The sequence below is a fragment of the Dryobates pubescens genome, chromosome 12, assembly GCF_014839835.1.
Source record: "Dryobates pubescens isolate bDryPub1 chromosome 12, bDryPub1.pri, whole genome shotgun sequence".
Taxonomy (NCBI): domain Eukaryota; kingdom Metazoa; phylum Chordata; class Aves; order Piciformes; family Picidae; genus Dryobates; species Dryobates pubescens.
The window spans coordinates 22232448-22242994 of NC_071623.1; positions in this window are offsets into that span (position 1 = coordinate 22232448).

A 10547-nucleotide genomic window follows, 5' to 3' on the forward strand; every position below is an offset into this window, starting at 1 on the left:
GACAGGACCCAGCACTGACTCCTAGGGAACACCACTAGCTACAGGTCTCCAACTGGAGCTTGTGTCATTTGGCTCTGTTGTTTAGCCAGTTCCTGATCCATCTCACCATCCACTTTTCTAAGCCACGTTTTCTGAGCTTTCCCACAAGGATGTTATGGGAGGCAGTGTCAAAAGCCTTGTTAAAGCAAAGGAAGACAATGTCCTCTGCTCTCCCCGTATCCATCTATTAAGTCACACTGTTACAGAAGGCTATCAGGTTAGTCAAACATAACTTTCCCTTGGTAAATCCACCTTGGCTGCTCCTGATAACCTTGTTTTCCTCCGTATGCCTAGAGATGACCTCCAGAATGAGCTGCTCCATCACCTTTCCAGGGATGGAGGCTAGGCTGACTGGTCTGTAGTTTCCTGGGTCCACTTTCTTACCTTTTTTGAAAGCTGGAGTAACATTGGCTTCCCTCCATTCACACAGCTCACGGAGAAAACCACCCATTCTGTTCAAAAATCAGGGAACTACAAAGTGCATTGAGGCACAGAGAGGGAACATAGTTCCTCTCATTCAGTAGTTAGGGCACTTGTCTGGGGAGGATTAAATCTGCATTCTGCTGCAGTTTGCCCTGGTTCTTGAATGTTTGAGGGAATGCCACAGTGAATGTTAAATACATCATGCATGCTGCAGTCCTTGAACCGAGGCTTGGACCCAGCTCACTGTTTGCAGACAGGTTCTGGTTTTATGTCTAAAGAGCTTATCTTCTCTTTTTCTGGGTGTTTGTTTTGGGTTTTTTTTAAACAAGATTGCCCAGCTGCTGTGGTTGGGAGAGTAGAAGTCAGGGTTTACCTTTCACTTCCTACCCCCACAAAGCAATAAATTTCTAAGTGGTTATACAAATTTATTCAGAGATTATTTTAAACTTTGGCAAGCAAAGGACTATGCCCTGTACATTCTACATATTGTAAATACTACACTTTTGTTGTTGCTTAAGGAGATAACAATCTTGCCAGCCATACTTCTGGATAAAAGTGTTCCTAGCTGCTGCTGGTGCTTCTGCTTTGAGGTGCTGCACATCCTCTGAGCCTTGCTCTCCTGGGACACTGATGAAGATATGCATAACTGGAGCTTTCATTCTTTCAGCTTGTAGGTTTTAGGAACTGTTTGAGGATTACTAAAGGGCAGGATACAAAAATCAACAAAATGAACTTTTATCTTAGGTTATATACGCAGGGATCCTTCTCAAGTCTGTGAGGCAGTCAAATCATTTGTACCATCTAAGATGGCAAAATTTGATCTGCACAGAAGGCACCTGTGGTTTGCATCATAACTTTTATGTGATAGCCTTTCAATGATTTCCTTTTCTGACATGACCATCAGCAGATAAGCATGGTGTCAGTTTTGCTTGTTAAAAGCCAGTACCATAAGTGCTCTGCTTATGAAATGCAGATACTACCGATGCCTATAAATGAATGCATGAATAACTTGGGGATATGGAAGCTGAAAACCTGTCCTATCAAAAAGACTGATGGTGCAGAAGGGACTAATACCATTGCAGTGAAGGCTGTGGACAAGAGACTGTGGATAACCACATGCTTTGAAACACACAGTGTCCCAAGTTAGCATGCTACAGGTGCATGTACCTAGCACAGTTTATTTAAAGAAAAAATGGTTTATTGATTGTCTGAACAATCAATGTAATTTTAGTTTCTGGTTTCTAATATTAACTTATTTGGATCAATAAAAATGCAGTACAATGAATATATAATGCAGACGTGTATTTATTGTGTAACAACTGAGTAATAGGCTATTAAGGGCCACTTGATGTGGGCCATTATATCTATCACAATCATCCTATGATGTAGTTAGTAGACAATAAGTGAGGAGAAAGCTTGTGATGACAGTAACAAAATAGAACATAATCTGTGAAATATTGTCAGCTTCACCACAACTTCCTGTGTGATTTTTCGGGTAAACTGCCTTGCTCTTTAAGACAAAGGCTGTTCTTTGTCCATTTTCTCAAGCTGTGAAAAGAGAAGACAGTATACTAGTATTGCTGAAGTACCTTTAAAATCCAGGCAAGAGGATTTCAAAGCAACATTCACCATAGCTGTGACAGTACAACAGTACTGTCAGTGCTGTTTGATAAATGGAGTGAAATGGCAACCTTTTATTAGCTTCTAAGTATTGTGAATGGCATGTTTCAGGAGACAAGCCTTTCCAGTGGCATCCATGTTCCTGTTCATAGATTCACAGAATAGTTTGGGGTGGAAGAGACCTCAACTATCATCCAGTTCCAACCCCCTGCTGTGGGCAGGGACACATTCTGCTGTGGACCATCCTTTAGTAATTCTCTAATATTGATCCTGAGTGGCCACACTCCTAACGATATCTAGGGCTCTCCAGGCTGGAAGTCTCCGTGAGAAGGAACCAAGTGGTGTATTGTTAGTCCACAATTCTAATGACTGACACCAAAAAAACTTTCACTTTGCATTGCTGATGCTATGCTTCCTCAGCTGAGGAAGGCAGCCATTGCAGACTCTTGAATGTGTCCAGAGAAGGGCAGCAAGGCTGGTAAGAGGTCTCAAGCACAAGCCCTACGAGGAGAGGCTGAGGGAGCTGGGATTGTTTAGCCTGGAGAAGAGGAGGCTCAGGGGAGACCTCATTGCTCTCTACAACTACCTGAAAGGAGGTTGTAGACAGGTAGGGGTTGGTCTCTTCTCCCAGGCAACCAGTACCAGAACAAGGGGACACAGTCTCAAGCTGTGCCAGGGGAAGTTTAGGCTTGAGGTGAGGAGAAAGTTCTTCACAGAAAGAGTTTTTTGCCATTGGAATATGCTGCCCAGGGCGGTGGTGGAGTCACCATCACTGGAGGTGTTCAAAAAAGGATTGGACGTGGCACTTGAAGCCATGGTTTAGTTAGTCATGAGGTCTTGGGTGACTTGATGATCTCTGAGGTCTTTCCCAGCCTTGCTGATTCTATGATTCCATGATAATGGTTAGGGGAATATATTGTTGCAGGGTGTTTCTGACCTTGAGTCAGGTTTATTCTTTCTTAATTTGCTATCTTGTGCTCAGGTAGTTTATAGGGAAACATTTTTATGGCAAGTTATTTAAAACACACTTCACCATAACCATTTTGTGGTCTAGTTTATTACTGGTAGGAATATTCAGTAACCTAATGAATAATAAATGGAAGTTTGAATGCAACTTCCTCACTGATACTAAGGAAGAAACAGAAACTGGTGTTGATACAATCAGTGGAGAAGCTCTATTTACAGTTCACAGGCAACAAACAGAAGTCAAGACAATGTCAGCTCCTCTGATCATTGATGTCAATACTAAAACACACGTATGATGGAGGAAACTAAGCCATGCATGCACCACCAGATTTATTTTGGTTGGCTGGCAGACAAAGGAGAAATAATTTGCTTGTTTCTTCTCATGTCAACTCTGGAACAGGATAAAAGAAGCAAATACAGATGAAAATCTTGTTTGAAATGTAAAAACATAGGCTCAGGAAGGAAGGACCTTAGGCAGTCCAATGGTTCATTGTACAGCTCAGGGCAGAATCAGTTCTACTTACCCCCTTCCTAATGGACCTTTGGTTTTAGTTGTTTGCAGACAATATCTCCTATACTTTTTCCATTTTCATCATTGGAAAACTTCTCCTCATAGCTGTCTTGTTTCAGTCTTATACCTGCTTTCATGTCTACTATGGCCTATAGCACAGATGATTCATTTCCTGTTTTCAGAAGCCTTTCACACTTTCGAAGACTGTTGTTATGTTGCCATCAGACTTCTTATGGCTAGGATATAACACTGTCTTCCTCCATAAAGCATGTTTTTTGTTCTTCTGATTTTCCCCAGCACTGTCTGTAGCTCTCCACATAGCCTTACTCCTGCTAAATAGCTGGAAGGATTATTTTAAGTGTTTTGTGGGCTACAGTGTAATTTGTGTACTCTCTATGGCAATTGCCTCTTTCACAACAGAGACACAGTGACTCATTTATAGTTTATGACCCACTATAACCCCCACATTTGTCTCCTTTAGCTCAGACCAGTTTTCCTTAACTTGTCTGTGTCAGTGTCTTGTAAAATATTTTTTAAGAAGTCAGAATATGCCCTACCACTTCTCCTTTGCACACAAATTTCAGTGATGTTCACTGAGTTAGATCAAATTTTTGTTAATATGTTGATATTCTGCAGATGAATGATAGGTTTCACCCACTTTTGGAAGTTAAAAAACATTGCAGGTGCAGTATATATAAAAAACCCCACCTGGATCTTTTCCAGCACTCTGTTTGGTCATTTGGTCTCTCTTTATACATTTCTTGGACAAAGTATGGTTGGACTGCTGTGCCCAAATGAAAGTAGATGTGACCCACTCTACTTCCAAGTAAGACAGCATGAACTATAGCAAGGCTATAGTTGAGGAATTTTCCACAAGTCAACTCTTTTGTCCATGTGAACAGGTACATATCTCTGCAATAAAAGTTCTTCACAAGTTACAAGCAATCTGCTCTTCAGACTTCAATGTCATTGGGACTGGCATATTTTGTGTTGGGGAAAGCTACATAAAACCACTTAGAGTTTTCCAAAGTCTTTCAATAAGCCTCCTCATTCTAATTTGCCCTTCATTCTGGCCAACTGCTCCGTGGCTTTTATCATGGCAAAGATCCAGTGATGGGGTGTTAAGTCCCTGCTTTCTGATACTGGTTTCTCTATCTTTGCAAATTTGTAGTATTGTGGGAATTTCTCTGTGACTTCTGTTGGTGTTTTTTGGGACATAGTTATGATTTGAGATGGCATCAGCTAAATTAAGCCTTCCAGGTAATGCTTTTCTACTCCACAGTCCCCACTGCCTTTTCTTCTGCATCTCCTTTGCTGCTGCTTCTTAAGGCCCACAAATCCTGTTAAAGGCTTCAGCCACCATCAGAGGAGAGAGTCCTCTAGGGAAAGAAAGACAATACTTGACATCAATCTAAATATTTTTATTACTTGCTCTAGCAAACTACCTTTTCTCTTTATGAAAGATGTGAGCATGGTCTTGCTTTCAGGAGTGGCTTACAGAGTCACAGAATAACAGAATTTCAGGGGCTGGAACGGACCTCAAAAGATCATCTAGTCCAACCTCCCTGCCAGAGCAAGATAAGCTATACCAAATCACACTGGAACACATCCAGGCAGGTGTGGAATATCTCCACAGAGGGAGACTCCACAACCTTTCCAGGCAGCCTGTTCCAGTGATCCATCAACCCTCACTGTGAAAATTTTTTTCCTCATGTTTATGTGAAACTTCCTATGCCTCAACTTCCACCCATTGCCCCTTGTCCTGTCACTGGGCACCACTGAGAAGAGCCTGGCTCCATCCTCTTGGGACTCATCCTTTACATATTTATAAACATTGATGTGTTCACCTCTCAGTCTCCTCTAAGCTAAAGAGCCCCAGCTCCCTCAGTCTCTCCTCATACAGAAGATGTTCCATTCTCTTAATCATCCTAATGGCTCTGTGCTGGACTCTTTCAAGCAGTTCCCTGAGGTTCTTCTTGAACTGAGGGGCCCAGAACTGGACACAAGATTCCAGATGTGGCTTCACCAGTGCAGAGTAGAGGGGGAGGAGAACCTCTCTCAACCTACTGGTCACACCCCTTCTAATCCACCCCAAAATGGCATTGGCCTTCCTGGCCACAGCAGCACATTGCTGGCTCATGGTCATCCTTCCATCCACCAGGACCCACCAGGACCTTCACTGCTCTCCAGCAGGTCCATCCCCAACCTATACTGGTGCATGGAGTTGTTGCTTCCCAGGTGCAAGACTCTACTGTTGCCCTTGTTGAACATCAAATTTCTCCCTGGCCAGCTGTCCAGCCTGTACAAGTCTCACCAAATGGCAGCACAACCTTCTGGTATGTCAGCCACTCCACCCAGCTTTATGTCATCAGCAAACTTGCTGACAGTGCACTCAGTGCACTCTGTGCACTCTTTGTGGCTCTGAGTCTTGATGGTGGCTTTCGCCACATGAGAATTAGAAGGTCTAAGTCCTTGCTACAGCAGAGATTCCAGTGCAAAGACAAGAGCTGAAGTTTGTTTCTCACAGTTGCTTCTGTACTGGTTCTGAAATAACAAACCCTTTGCCTGCTCTGTGCATCCTTCTGGTCTCATCTCTGCTGTGTTCTTGACATACTGCACTGCAGTTAGCATTTTAGGATTTTTTCAAAAGGAGCAGGGTACAATGAGCAAGACCAAGCTTAGAGCTGCCACGATCGAGATAACAGCACTACATCACAGGACTTCATTAGTATGTTTCAAAGGACATTTCCCACATTGCTATTTTATTCTCATCCCCCTGAAGCAGAAAGACTCTTCAGATCCTGCCCTTTTCTTTTGACCCTCCATTCTAAAATCTGAAAGGACAATGTTGGTTTGGGGACAGTTATAATTCTGCATATCAGAAATGTTTTTAACTGTAAGGTAGCTGAATATTTTCAGCACATGAGAAAACTCAGGTACATAAAACACAGGCATCTGTTCAGAAGAGTGCATTAGATATTGAAGGACAGGGGGATCATAATTTGCATCAACTTGGCTGTAAGAATGTAAAAAGCCTGCTGTGAACTGAACCTATCCTTTTACAGCCTGTGAAGACCTATCTACTATCTTCAGAATGCCTAACTATAATACATTTGCAACTCTAATTTTCACAGGCAATATGTCATAATGATCAGCAAGTTGTGCTTGGTTAGGGTGAGCATCAGAATCCGATTGTTCCAATACATCGGCATGTCTGACCACGAGTCAGAAAATCCATGCGAAGCTCTCATTGTGGTTTATATCATCTTTGAAAGCATATTACTCACTTAGATTGGAAAAGGAAGTCCCTGTTCTGAGGACCTTGTAATTTAGTTTTAAAAAGTTCGATGTAAACAGCAGGAGCTGAGAGAATAGAGTGAAAATGAGAGACAGTATTTGAGTGACACAGTGTCAGGGAAAATGGAAGAGCTGTAAGTTATTAAACAGATTCCTTGGTCTGGTGCTTTCTCCAGGGTGAAATCCTGGCAGTGGTGAATGCACATCAGTGTTGATGGAGCTGGGATTTCCTCTGTAAGATTTCCCCAGTGTTTTCTCATTTGTCTTTTTGATGTCATTATAATCCCACGCCTTTAGTCTTTTACAGTAATTTCTTGAAAGCAGCAAAATTAATTTAGGGGAATCCAATATGTAAGGAAGAAATAAGAGAGGACTCCACATTAGGGAAGTGCAAGTGAGCAATTTCCAGTATATTGTACGTAGACATTCATCTAAGCCTGTTGATTATTCACAGTACTTTCTGTAAAATAGCTATTTTTACCTTTCTTTTTCACAAGAGTGCAATATCAGGGGAAGGGCTCTTGATTTGCACAGGCACTATATGCCATTTATTCCATAACTGTTGATTACTAGAAAATTACATTTTACCAAACAAGAATAATGGCTATTTCCCAACTTGCATCAGAAAAACAAGTGGGTAATAATATCACAAATTCTTATGCTGTACTTATGTTTAAGAATCATTGTAAAGCTGCTTTTGTGTAGCTTGTCGTGGATGTAAAGTTTCTGAAAGCTTTTCTGGCTATGTTGTTTTGACCAGGCAGCCAGCAGATGCAGAGTTGTGCTCAGCAGGCAGCCAGCCAACCAGCTTCCCCTGTTGCCTCCAGGAGGGGCCAGAGAAGGAAGACACTGAAGTTACCAGTATGGAGAGATCAAAGGAAAATGTGGAGTTGGTGGACGATTGTAGCCCTAGCCCTTTGGTTAGCAATAGATTCTCATGTTCCTTTTCTTCCTGCAATGCTCACTCCACTCCCTTGACTGGAATGTGCTAAACTCCTGTTCCTTCTCTTGCTGTCTTACCTTATTGTTCTCTTTTATAAGCTGTTTGTTCACTGCAAGCCTAGACTTCTCTCTCTCAGTTTTCCCTACTTTTCCATTCCTTAATCATCCTGCTCTGCTTTGCATTTCATGTCTAAAATATTTTCCCAGTAACTCCTGGGTCTTCAAAGTAGTCTATTTTATTCAGCACTTTGCCAAAACTCCTGGTACACTCTGCCAGAGTTAGCAGCATACTTCCATACTTTGCAGTTTACATCATAACACAGTTAGAAGCTCACCTATTTTATTGATTCATTTTCATTGTACACACTCCACAAGCTTAAGTGAAGATCAGCTCTTCTTTGAAGCGGCACTAGATGCCACATACTTGAGCTTGTCCAGGTTTCACTGAATGGCAGCACAGACTTCTGGTGTGTCAGCCACTCCTCCCAGTTTTGTATCAGCAAACTTGCTGGGGTTACAATCCATCCCTTTGTCCAAGTCATTGATAAATGTGTTAATAGGATGGCATCCAGTACTGAGTCCTGGGGAGCACTGCTAGCTACAGGCCTCCAGCTAGACTCTGTGCTGCAGCTGATCACAGCCCTCTGAGCTCTGTTGTTCAACCAGTTCTCAATCCTCCTCACTGTCCACTCATCTAACCCACCCTTCCTAAGCTTACCTATGAAGATGTTACAGGAAACAATGTCAAAAGCCTGAAGCTGAATTAAGACTGCTCTCATCTACCCAGGTCAATTTGAAGGAAAAAAAAATATCTAGATTGCTTTTAGGAGCTCTTGGAAGGCTTACTTTGAAAAGTAAAAGTCAGCTTCAATTCCTTTCAAGTGGCACTGGGATATCTGACTTCAACTGTGTCTGGCCTCAGTGCCAGTCACAACTAGATTCCTGATTTCCCTGCTGAGCAGAAAGAAGGTATACAAGATGTCAAGGAGGCGTTTGCATGGACTAACCTTGCCTTAAAGGAAAAAGTAGCCCAGGGTTTTTTTCATAGTCATCAAAGAAAGACATGCTACTCCAGAGAAGAATCCTAGGCAGTTGCCTTCTGAAGGAGCTACTGTCTTGGGAGAGCCTGGGGGATTTGCCTTATGGGGCTTGAATTAGAGTGTCTGAATGCGTCACACCTTGTCACTTAGTCTTTTTATCTAATCCAGTTACTGGGTCTTGGCCTGTTAAATAACAAAACACTGGAAAACCCCCAAATCTCAGGAATTGCTCCTTACCAGCATGTAAGTAAAAGCTGCAGGTATTCATGGCTTAGCTGGATTTAGGTCAGGTTAATATGAAACAGGGTAAACAAAACACATCAGAGGTGAGAAGTCAGAAGTGAAAAATGAATCAGCCTTTCCCTTTTTGTAGGGGTGTGAATTCTTCCTATCCTTGTTGTAATGCTCTGTACTTGCACTTCGTATCATGTGCCTGAAGTGTTACATTACAGTCCATGTGTAGAGGAAGAACCTTCTTATTCTCTGGGAAGTTCCTTCAATTGCTGGAAGTGAACACCATGTTTAGCACAAACCAGGTTTCAACAAGCACCACGTGTAGGAGCTCTGAAGTACACCTTATCATTCTTTTTTTAGTTGCAAACCCTAGGATCAGAAGAGTGAAATCTAACAAAGAAAACAGGAGTCATCCAAGAAATTCCTTGCCTGGTTCAGCAAGCCAAACCTGTCTTCTAACAGCTAGTGAATGTACAGCTTCCACTATCCTCCTCGTGCTGAGTTTTCCCAGGTGCTGTATTCATTAGCTACAGGCCTTAACCCTCTCCTGCTTGCTCTGCTATTACTCATGCAATGTCCACCTGCTTACTTAGAGAGCTTCTGTGTCTCCCATCAGTGTGGTATCTGCATTCCATAACCTTCATTTAACAACTTTGGGAATTACATGGACAATACAGCCGAGTGATTTAACCTGAGGTGAGAAGTCTGCAAGGAAGCATTAATCTCAGTCCTTCACTAGGTCAAATCATTATTTAACACTCCTTTTGAATTCCTTTATAAACAGGAATATAAACAATGCTTTGCTGTACCACACAAATTCACATGCTGGATGCTTGTATGACTGAAGGGAGAGCTGACAAGTAAGCAGACATCAGCATTAGAGGGTACCCTGACCACAAGGTTAGCTCTACGTAAAGTAAGATTTCTGGCACCAGGAATTCACAGAATGTCTCAGTGCCCTTTGATGATTATCTTTATTTAATATATTCTGCATCTGAGGCTTCATTTCTGCTCTGTGTGGTGCATAATCTCCTAATTGTTTACAAAGTTATCTGCATTAAATTGATGTTTAACAATGGTGTAGTCTAACAGCTCTGCCAGCCTGATGTCCTCAGGACAACTGGAGCATGGCTGAACCTCTGAGATGCAGAGTTGGGGAATTCATTTCTATTTTGTGCTAGTTAAGGTGCACCTGGTATCTCAATACAATTTTCATTTTGGGATTCACTACAGTAGAGGCTTTTTGATAATGATATAGAGAGTAGCTTAAGGATGGGCTCATCTTAAAACAGCTATTTCTTTAAAGGCATCATAATGCAGCTTAAAAAAGTTAAACAAATGAAGCAGTCAGAACAATCCTCCCTTTCCCCACATCTGGATATGTTGAAAGAGGAAGCAATATTCTGAGAACAGTCTTTCCCTCTCCTCTCATGTGATAGTACAAATGGTATTGGCAAAGACATGAGGGGAAACAC